This window comes from Triticum dicoccoides, chromosome 3B, assembly GCF_002162155.2.
Source record: "Triticum dicoccoides isolate Atlit2015 ecotype Zavitan chromosome 3B, WEW_v2.0, whole genome shotgun sequence".
NCBI classification, from domain to species: domain Eukaryota; kingdom Viridiplantae; phylum Streptophyta; class Magnoliopsida; order Poales; family Poaceae; genus Triticum; species Triticum dicoccoides.
In genome coordinates, this window is record NC_041385.1 from 22,753,841 (window position 1) to 22,765,911 (window position 12,071).

General features: G+C 42.9%; 1 pseudogene; it reads right to left on the bottom strand.

Annotated features, from left to right (window-relative positions):
* Positions 1-539: 539 nt before the first annotated feature.
* LOC119279136 lies at positions 540-4,954 on the bottom strand (annotated as a pseudogene).
* Positions 4,955-12,071: the final 7,117 nt, after the last annotated feature.

A 12,071-nucleotide genomic window follows, 5' to 3' on the forward strand; every position in this document is an offset into this window, starting at 1 on the left:
GGAGTATCTGCTGACACTGAAAATTTGAGCCGAAGACGTGCTTCGTGTAGCAAACCAAGCATTCATAGTGATAGAGGTGGGTATGCAAAACAAGATGCTACTAAAAAACACTGTACATTCGTTTTACCCTTCCAGACTGCATATCTGCGGTAGATGTATTATTATCCCAAACAGACAGTTGCAACCCAAAAAGAAGAGAACAGGTGGCAAAACCACATAAAGAACGAATTCTTTATGGACTATTACAAACGGACAGATCTGTGGCGCAAGCTTCCATTCGCTGTACTGTACTCCCTCCGATCCTTTTTAGTCTGCATATAAGTTTTGTCCGAAGTCTAAAGTATCTATAATTTAACCAAACTTATAGACAAAAAATATCAACATTCACAATGCCAAATGAATGTCGTCATATTCATTATGAAATGTAGTTTCATACTCCCTTCGTTCCAAATTACTCGTCGCTGAAATGGATGTATCTAGATACATTCATACGTGCGACAAGTACTTCGGAATGGAGGGAGTAGTATACATATTTGGTATTGTAGGCGATATTTTTTTTATATAAATTTGGTCAAACTCTGCAAAGTTTGACTCGACAACAATCTCATACACAGAGTAAAAAGGAACGGAGGAGTACCTGCAAACTTGCTGTTCGGGGGCCTGGCCGGCTGGAACATCGACGAGTCGGCGACAGCAATGATAGGGATAAACAAACTACATTTGCCACTAACAGAAGAAACATCTATTTGGAAGAAGCTTTGATGTATTCTTCCTCTTGACAGGGATAAACAAGTAATTTACAAATAATAAGCAGAATCTGAAAAAGGACTAGAGTGGTATTTCCTCCGGCAGTCAGCCAACATACGCAGTCGTAGTCGCTCACCTTGTTCAATGCCAAAGCTTCCAAGCATTCCCGCCCTGCTCTTTCCACCTCGACCAAAAAAAGCGCTGAACCACTTCAAACAGCTCCTCAGGGCCTCATCAATTGTTTTGTCTTGACACGGCGAGCAACTCCTTGAGCTGTGCTAGAGCCTTCTTCTCGACGGCCTTAAACGGGATGCGGTTTATCACCTGGGCTCCGAACGAGAAAAGCAGGGCGTCGGTCGCCGTTTTGGCGTCGACGCCTCTCGCCTGGAAGTAGAAGAGCTCGTTCGGGTCGAGGTCCCCGCTGATGGCAGCTCCGTGCGTGCATTTGACATCGTCGGCGATGATCTGAAGGTTTGGCTTCACATTCACCACAGCCTTTGGTGAGAGCAGAAGACACTTGGTTTGCTGCCCTGCATCGGTTTGCTGCGCATACCTGTACATCAACAGAATCAAAACGCTAGGCCAGGGGAAATTTCCAGATGTAACTATAAGCTTTGTCAATAGCCATAAATGCCATATTTTCTCATGCTACATCAGACAGTTTTGCAATAGGCGAAACAAATTAACAGTATACATTTCCTGAAGTAGAAAGCAAATTTTTACATTCATTGCCTTGTACTGTAATATCTACAAGACTACAGCCAAAACATGCTTCTTCTAGTTTACTTGTAATATTTTCATCAGTGTACACCTTTTTAATCTAAACTACTGCAGTATTCCACATTAACATGACACTGCAAAAGACAATCTTGCGAGGTCCTATTTTACAGGGACAGTAAAATGTTATATTTCCTAAACTAGTAAAATGTTATATTCATTGCTTTGTACTGCTACAGCTAGAAGCCTACAAAGACTACAACCAAAAACATGCTTCTGCTAGCTTGCTTGAATTTTCATCAGTGTACAGCATCTTTTATGAAAAACTAATACAATGTTCTAAGAACATGAAACTACAGAAACTAATCTTACCAAGGCCTCTTTCAACAACAGTGAGATATGTATGTTACCAAATAATTCACATAGCATTAGTAAGATGGTACTACAGAAATAACATTTCTCAAATGATGTTTCAATGATACTGTAAGGATTTCTATCAGAATACAAAAGGTTAATAAATGAGAAGAGTCTGACCAAATACCTGTTGACTTGAATATTTCCATCAAAAATACCATTTCCTGTACCACAAGCAATCAATTTGTGGAGCTGTCGTGAAAAACCTCTCGGGTGATCAAGTATTAGTCTGCTATGCAGATCATGAATCTGCTTATTCTGAGATGTTAAGTGAAACGTTGATAATTCCGTTTCTGTCTCAGGACCCAGTTGCTGGATGTGAAGATTGTGCCTGTTCAGTCTTGCTCCGGTGCTGACCTCAACGAACTCATATTTACTAGATGTATTCTGCAAAAGGAAAAAAACAAAAGTAATGAGACTGATAATATCCATTTCGAATCATCTTTATATAAAACCTTATTTACATGCAGCATTTGTCGTGAGTACTGAAACAAAAATATGCATACCTACTCTTTACATACAGTCAGAAAAATAAACTTGGCAACAGCATGAATAGAAACAAAGTGAGCGCTTTCTGGTACCCCATTTTCGGAGGATATAACACCAAAACCAGAATAACTCCAAAATTTTAGTTTCCAGGATAACTGCTTCATTACATGGATGGCAAGCCCAAAAAATGAAGGCATTGAATAAACTGCAGCAGGTTACTAATTAACACTGACTTTACTTGCGCCCTCACTGATCCATATTCTGTGGTCCTACTCGACCTTATGACAGCTATCCCCACAGATGTAAAGATGATTAGTTCAGATTTCAGCTCAAACAAGCATGTATTGAAGTAATTGCCACCCCTACAATCAACCAAATAAGTCTAGTATCTGACCATGTTTATTCCTTATCAAATCAAAATAGCAACTCATTCGGTACTGAGTAGGTACTAGGAATACAACAAGCTATTCCTATTTCATAGTGAAAACGATGAACTAAGACATGAAACCATTAATCTGAAATGTAAATTTGCAAGGGGTCTATATGGTTTTATGGGTAGCAAATTCAAGATAATTAAAGCAATACCAAGGCACCAAATATAGAAACTTCACATATTCCTCATTTTATTTTGACTATAATATGTTCCTCGTCTTTCCACATTCAAATGATCATATTATCCTTCTGCATCTAGTATTACTGAATACCGAGTTCATTGACTAACCTGTTGATTATCCTACACCTACACTATGAAAGCAAGCATAATCACATGATACTCACAACCACTAGAACAGTAGACAAAAGGTGTAACAAGATTATCCACAATTGGAATACAGCTCAAAGCATCAGATGTTGCCTAAATTGCAGCTGGTGCTGCTAATTAAGAGACTTTAGTGGCGTCCTCACTGATCCATATTATGTGGTCCTCGACCTTATGACAGCCATCTCCATAGATGTGAAGATGACTAGTTCAGATTTAAGTGAAACAATCATATATTGAAGTAATTACTGCCGGTACAATCAACCGAATAAACCCGACCATGTTTATCCCTAAATCCTAATTTAATCTAAATAGCAACACATTAGTAATGAGTAGAAACTAGGAATATATCAAGCTATGTCCAATTTCATAGTGAAAGCAATGAACTAAGATATGAAACCATTACTCTGAAATGTAAATTTGCAGGAGATCTATTTGGTTTTATTAGTTGCTAATTCACTGACCAGCTTGTGTTACTGCAGAGCGAGTTCTCTGACTAACTTGTTGACTATCCTACTCCTACACTGAATGCAAGCACATGATACTCGTAACAGCTAGAACAATGGATAACAGTTGAAAACAGGATTATCCTCAATTGCAATATATAGCTGAAAGGATCATCAGACATTTAGTGTGCTCTCTGCCCCCTACAATCATTTAACCCAGTGCAACCATGTCTCTCCATAATTGATTTCTCATCGGCACTGATCACTGTCCTAGCTGAATGTTAAATAACTATATAGCTCAAGCAACCTTTCACACAACATCTATGTAAAGCCCATAATCAAATAAAATTAGTGCAAAATGCATAAGATGATCGCACCTGCTGGACGGTGGTCCACTTGGTATGCGCCGCAGCGGGTGACTGTCGCTGCACATAGGAATGAACCACTCTGGCACCCTCTTCCACTATGATGTCCACCACCGGGTTGGCCCAATAGCAGCCACCGTCCTCTTCCCCGACCCCGAAATGCTCCTCGACGATGGCGACCTCCGCCCCCTTCTCCGCTATCACCAGAACCCTGGGGTTCGACATCATCAGGCTAGCGCCGTCGCTGCCGCTGTAGGCGAACATGATGTGGACGGGGTCGTCGGCCATCTTGGCCCACTCGGGCACGTACACCACGGCGACGTCGCTCGCGCCGACGGCGTTGAAGTCGTAGAAGATGTCCCGGTGGGAGAACCGCGCGGAGGCGGCGACGGCGGCGGCCGCCCGGTCCCGGGCGTGGCCGGGGGGCATGTCCGCGAGGGCGGAGACGTGGGCGCCGGAGGCGGCGACGAGGCGGCCGTCGGAGAAGAGGACGTGCGATTCCAGGTCGGAGGAGGGCGGTGGCGGCGCGAGGCCGGGGGTCCGGGTGGGCGTCGAGATGGGGAGGGAGCGGAGGTAGGAGATGTCGGTGAAGCGGAAGGCCTCGTTGGAGCGGCGGGTGGGCCAGGGCGTGGTGAGGAGGGAGAGCGCGGAGGCGGAGCGGAGCGGGTCGAGCAGCGGCGAGGCGGGCGCCGAGTCCTCCAGCTGCTCGGCGATGCGGAGGACCAGGTCGTCGGAGACGGACGGGGCCGCCGCGCGCGACGCGGCGACGGAGACGGAGGAGGCCGTGCGGCGGCGGAGGCGCAGGAGAGGGGGCGGGGGCGGGCCGGCGCGGGGAGGCGCGGCGCAGAGCGACGGCGGCGACATGGCGGCCGGCGAAGCTTCGCCGTTCCTCTCGTCTGGTGGCAGAGGGGAGGGGATGGGGACGCAGTTGGGTTGTGACGCGTTGGTGGAATCGGCTGACGAGTGGGGCCCAGGGAGAGCAGATGATGGGCCGACTCGTTTTCGTTTGGACTGGACATGGGCTGACTTGTTTTTATTTACAAAATGGCCTAGTGCCTCTCATCGAAGGAAAAAAATAGGAAACATGTTTTTTTTCCATTTTCGATAAGCACGACGTGCCTCTCATGAAAGAAAAAATAAGAAATAAAAACAGGTTTTCCCGTTTTCAGAGGCACATATGTGCCTCTCGGAGAAGCAAAACCATGCCTCTCACAGAAAAAAAAACCGCGTTGCCGGAAAAGTAGGATTGCACGAGGCGATCAAGGAGGCGACGAGGGTTCCCTTCCGCGTCGCCAGTGACGCCGCCGGTTCCCTCTCTCTCCGTCGGCCGGTCCGACGGCGGGAGGGAGGAGGAACCTCGGGTCTGTTCGCTAGGTGGGTGTGTGGTAGGGTTAGGGTTGAGGGAGACGCTGCTGAGGCCGTTGCGGTCGTGTCGCGTCGGAATAAGTTTCTCTGGGCTCCGTTCACGGTCAGGCGAGGCTTTGCCTTCGTCTAGGAGCCAGTGGGGTTGGGGATCCCCAGATCTCGTCGAGGTCGCGGGCTATGGTGGCTGGAGGTCCATCGGCACTGGCCGTTTGGGTCCTCGGATGGGTGATGGATGCAGCAAGATGAAGACCTTTCTTCTTCCTTGTTGGTATGATTTCCTGCTGTTGTTCTTCTCCTTCCTCTGCGATGAAGTTGTTGGGAGATCCTGCTTTGCCCGAGCGGATGGCCAGGTCGCGGTGCTGGACCGGTCGGATGACTCGAGTTCTCTTCCTTCCGGAAGGGACACTTTTCGCGGTACTCAAAGCCAAAGATGGCGACGGCTATTGCAGGTGTGTTGGATTGATGTCCATGCCCTCTCAGCGCTGGTGTCAAGAAAGGAGGAAGCAGCGTGGCGGCAATTGTACCGTGGTCGAAGATGATGACCTGTTTGCGACTGGTTGCAGATCCTTCTGCTGCAGGGGTCTTCTCTCAAAATTCAGGGATGATGACACAGCGCTCCGGAGATCTTCTTGTGTTATGGTTGTCTTAGGGTACTCTAGGTGTTCATGGTCCTTTGTGTTTGCGTTTCAGTGTGCTTGTAAAGGTCAACTACTTTGTACTATTTCATGATATGAATGAAAAATTCTCAAAAAGAAAAGAAACGTGCTTTTTTTGCTTTCCGAGAGGCACAACTTCGTGCAAGAAAAAAAACGCGTTAAGATAATTCTATTTTTTGTTGTCGAAAAGGTAAGAAAGACCGGTGAAAAACCAGGAAAAAACATCTAAAGAGTCGAAAACACGTGCAAAAAATAAAATAAAAATCCAGAGGGAGCTCCCGAAGCACGCCGCGCCATGTGGCGGCCCGCTCTCAGCCCACCCCAAGTGACCCTTGGGAGGCTTCCGAATGAGCACTCCTTAATTAGCTGCTCTCGGCTTTCGACTCGCTGAAGGGCGAGTGAGATGGGTCGGCCCGCAAGCGCAGGAAGCCACATCCCCTTTTTTGTTTTCGGTTTTCCTTTTTTCTTTGTTTCGCACTCCTGTTTATGCTTTAAAAAATTCAATATATATATATATATATATATATATATATATTGCAAAAATACTCTACAAAATATATTTGAAAAATATTAAAAATATATTTGAAAAAGTTTGAACGAGCATTTGAAAAATGTTGAACAACTATTTGAAAATCTTGAATACTTATGTCAAAAATGTTGAACAAGTATTTGAAAAATGTTGAACAAGCATTCAGACAATGCTGAATGTGTATAGAAAAATTGTTGATCAAGTATTAAAAATGATGAAACTTTTTATCATGCATATAGGAACGTTAATCAAACATATTAAAAAATATTAAACAAGTATTTGAAACATGTTAGTCAAACTTTTGGGAAATGTTAAATGTGCATAAAAAAATGTTGACCATGTATTAAAAAAGATAAAAAATGTGATTATGTATATAAAAATGTTAAACAAGCACTTAAAAAATGTTGAACAAGTGTTTCAAAAATGTTAATCAAGTGTTTGGAAAATGTTAAATGTGTATAAAAAAATGCTGACCATGTATTCAAGAAATGTTGATCTTTTCATTTGAAAACTATTAATCAAGCGTTTTAAACCCGGGTTGCTTCTAGGTCCGCGCCCCAGATCACCTCAAAACTTCTAGCTACGCTTGGACCCCTACCGAGGGATCTGGCGGTATTTTGCACCATCGGCTAGGGAAATTGATGGAACACAATGAAGCCTCTAGAGTGTAGGTATGCATGTCCCACTGAACACATAGGCATGGACTCCTCTGTAGACATGGACACACCATGTCGATCAAAAGGATCAAACCCGGGTTGGCAACCTGCACACCTTACAGCTTACCAACCGCCTAGAAAACGTCTCGCTAATGATCATGTTTATTGTTTTTACCTCTCGTGTCTGAACTCCGGTCGCGGAGTAGGTCTAGATTACGGTAGAGGTGAGGGTCGTCACTACTGAAGGAAAGATCTACTCGTTAAACCTTGTATTGTAACATACATATGGTGCTAGCGATGTGTTAGGGTGTGGGCCAACGAGGCAGTGATGTAGCATCTATAATGTAGCATGGCAATGGTTTAGTCCCGCCTTACTATTTTTCTAGGATTCACCCCATTTTTATGATGTAGCATGGCAATGGTGTTGTTCTGAAAAGGTGGAAGGAAATAAAGGTTGTGCAGAATGGGCAAGGCTTTCTCTCTCGTTAACCGATCTATGTTATGTGGGTATGGATCAAATGACAGATAAGGGTAGTGGCAGTCAGTGGCCTAGCTTGACGAGCCAAAACAGTGATCCACTCTGTACAAAAATAGGTCGTTGTGGAGTGGAGTATGTGCATATGCATGTAATCAGTCTCAAATGACTATAGGCTCCATGATAGCCAAAGTGAATAACAAATGTTGTTTAAGTTCCATAGATCCAAAGCTTCAATTTTTGTGGTTTGACATGCCAATATGTCATGGCCATGGCATGGAGGTTGATGTGGCCTTTGATTCGCTCATATCATTTCACGTTCTTGATCTTCTTCTTGGGTAGTTTGACTATGAAGTGTATGGTTCATCAGCCTTGTGTGGGGTGTCATCAACCACGATGTGTTCAATAGTTTGAGGTTAATGCCTTATCTTGAGGTAGGAGACTAATGTAGTTCTTTGAAGCCTTCTAAGTTAGTCTAGCATCTATAACTTTGATATTGTATAGTTTCCTTTTTAGAGGCTTGGTGGTGGCCCAAGATGCAAAGGCTATGTTGGAACAATTTGAGAGGATCTTTTTACTTCATTTTTGTTGCTCATGTTCACTTTGGTTTTTTTTTACTCTATTATTGTATCTAGATCATGAATTGCCTCAAAATAATGGAAATACAGGTGTTCCCTACCGTCACATGCATTGGTTGTTACTATAGAGGTTATTGGCATACTTATCACCAGCTAAGAAAACTTGTTACTCTCAAATAATGAATATGAGCTAACAAGTGATCTTAACCATGTATCCGTAGGACAAGTGGTAGTCCGAAGGTGCAACGCCAATTGGTAGTTCTTCCACCACCGAGTGAAAAGTCAATTAGATGCAGTGTGAGACACCAATTGGTAGTTCTTCCACCATTGATCAAAAAGTCAATGCCATTTTTTTGTCATAATGTCTTAACTTTGCATTGTTGTTTTGCCTGGTACACAAAGAGTAATTTTGAACACTTCGTAATTCTTGTACGCTCAACCTTCTATTGTGGGAGAGATCTTGAGTGGGGACCTTGGGATAATCTCTGTTGGATTTCACCATTCTTAGGCTACTTTTAGGAGGATGCAATAAAAGATGATGTGTTTGTAGTGCCTTCTGAGAAAGACCCTAGTGCCACATAGATTTAGTGGTTTATTATTGAAAACATATTGCAAAGTCATTAAACTAGATATCATCAATGCCTCCCATCAGGTGGTGTATTTACATGTACCTGCTTAAGGTTCCTTAACTTAACCAATATTGTGTTGCTACCAAAGAAAAGATGGGGCATCGAGGCTGGAGCATTTTAGACATGTTGTCCTAATCCGAAGCTTTGCTCCAATCATCTGTAAGCTCCTTGCGATGCAAACATCCTAGATTTTTTGAGACCTTGTCTCGATCAACCGTAGTGCTTTCATGAACTGGTGATCCATCCATGACAACTTTTTACATATCCAGAACATGTGTGTAAATCTTCATTGCAAAGAAATCCTTAAGTTGTTCATCAAGCTTGACATTTTCAAAGTGTTTGACTTGATTAGTTGGCTTTCTCTCCTCGAGGTCATGGCTACCCACGGGTTCATGCGAGATTTTAGAGATTGGCTTAGTCTTATGTTTGCATCATTTGTCTTCTAGGTTGCTCTTGAATGGCTAACTTAGCATTGCCTTCGATCATTCTCAAGGATTTCAGCAGGGATACCTATTGTTCCCCCTATTTTTCGTCATGGCCATCAAGCCGCTATAAAATCTCCTCTTGAGAGTGGTTGATCTGATATTCTGAAGTCTTTTCATTCTTGGGATTTTATTATGTAGGTTGTCCTTATATGGAAAGATGAGTCCATTTATGCTAAACATGTAGTGATGGGCAATTGTGGCAAACATTAAATATTTTGGTGAGGCTAGTGGTTTGCTCACAAATATTGACAAGGCAAAATATTCTCAATCAAATACAAGGATCTCAACAAGGAGATGTTGAACCACCTCCAACCCAAGTTACCTTTCCATATAAATATTTGGGGTTGCACCTCCACTTCACAAAGCGTATGAAGGTGCACTTTTTGCCTCTTACTGATAGTGGTGCATGTCTTTTGGGGGATGGAAGGGTAAGAATTTTCCCCTCGCCGGTCGTGTTGTTCTCGCTAAGTTTGTCCTTTCACCGATTGGAATTTATGACAATATTCTATTTCCCGAATAGGTCCAGAAAAGTTAGCCCATGATAGCACCCCTTGGAAACACCTCCACCTCAGAGAAAAAATTGGTAGTTCATTACGTTATGGATCAAAATTTAGGATGTACACCGCAAGCCCTTATCTCATAATAGCATATCTTGGATGACCTCCTCATTGGGCACTTACTTGACATCTCCGGCCTACACGCTCGTTCTAATTTCTGGGTGCTAGGCCCCCCCCTTGTGTGGGGTGTCATCAACCACGATGTGTTCAATAGTTTGAGGTTAATGCCTTATCTTGAGGTAGGAGACTAATGTAGTTCTTTGAAGCCTTCTAAGTTAGTCTAGCATCTATAACTTTGATATTGTATAGTTTCCTTTTTAGAGGCTTGGTGGTGGCCCAAGATGCAAAGGCTATGTTGGAACAATTTGAGAGGATCTTTTTACTTCATTTTTGTTGCTCATGTTCACTTTGGTTTTTTTACTCTATTATTGTATCTAGATCATGAATTGCCTCAAAATAATGGAAATACAGGTGTTCCCTACCGTCACATGCATTGGTTGTTACTATAGAGGTTATTGGCATACTTATCACCAGCTAAGAAAACTTGTTACTCTCAAATAATGAATATGAGCTAACAAGTGATCTTAACCATGTATCCGTAGGACAAGTGGTAGTCCGAAGGTGCAACGCCAATTGGTATTTCTTCCACCACCGAGTGAAAAGTCAATTAGATGCAGTGTGAGACACCAATTGGTAGTTCTTCCACCATTGATCAAAAAGTCAATGCCATTTTTTTTGTCATAATGTCTTAACTTTGCATTGTTGTTTTGCCTGGTACACAAAGAGTAATTTTGAACACTTCGTAATTCTTGTACGCTCAACCTTCTATTGTGGGAGAGATCTTGAGTGGGGACCTTGGGATAATCTCTGTTGGATTTCACCATTCTTAGGCTACTTTTAGGAGGATGCAATAAAAGATGATGTGTTTGTAGTGCCTTCTGAGAAAGACCCTAGTGCCACATAGATTTAGTGGTTTATTATTGAAAACATATTGCAAAGTCATTAAACTAGATATCATCAATGCCTCCCATCAGGTGGTGTATTTACATGTACCTGCTTAAGGTTCCTTAACTTAACCAATATTGTGTTGCTACCAAAGAAAAGATGGGGCATCGAGGCTGGAGCATTTTAGACATGTTGTCCTAATCCAAAGCTTTGCTCCAATCATCTGTAAGCTCCTTGCGATGCAAACATCCTAGATTTTTTGAGACCTTGTCTCGATCAACCGTAGTGCTTTCATGAACTGGTGATCCATCCATGACAACTTTTTACATATCCAGAACATGTGTGTAAATCTTCATTGCAAAGAAATCCTTAAGTTGTTCATCAAGCTTGACATTTTCAAAGTGTTTGACTTGATTAGTTGGCTTTCTCTCCTCGAGGTCATGGCTACCCACGGGTTCATGCGAGATTTTAGAGATTGGCTTAGTCTTATGTTTGCATCATTTGTCTTCTAGGTTGCTCTTGAATGGCTAACTTAGCATTGCCTTCGATCATTCTCAAGGATTTCAGCAGGGATACCTATTGTTCCCCCTATTTTTCGTCATGGCCATCAAGCCGCTATAAAATCTCCTCTTGAGAGTGGTTGATCTGATATTCTGAAGTCTTTTCATTCTTGGGATTTTATTATGTAGGTTGTCCTTATATGGAAAGATGAGTCCATTTATGCTAAACATGTAGTGATGGGCAATTGTGGCAAACATTAAATATTTTGGTGAGGCTAGTGGTTTGCTCACAAATATTGACAAGGCAAAATATTCTCAATCAAATACAAGGATCTCAACAAGGAGATGTTGAACCACCTCCAACCCAAGTTACCTTTCCATATAAATATTTGGGGTTGCACCTCCACTTCACAAAGCGTATGAAGGTGCACTTTCCGCCTCTTACTGATAGTGGTGCATGTCTTTTGGGGGATGGAAGGGTAAGAATTTTCCCCTCGCCGGTCGTGTTGTTCTCGCTAAGTTTGTCCTTTCACCGATTGGAATTTATGACAATATTCAATTTCCCGAATGGGTCCAGAAAAGTTAGCCCATGATAGCACCCCTTGGAAACACCTCCACCTCAGAGAAAAAATTGGTAGTTCATTACGTTATGGATCAAAATTTAGGATGTACACCGCAAGCCCTTATCTCATAATAGCATATCTTGGATGACCTCCTCATTGGGCACTTACTTGACATCTCCGGCCTACACGCTCGTTCTA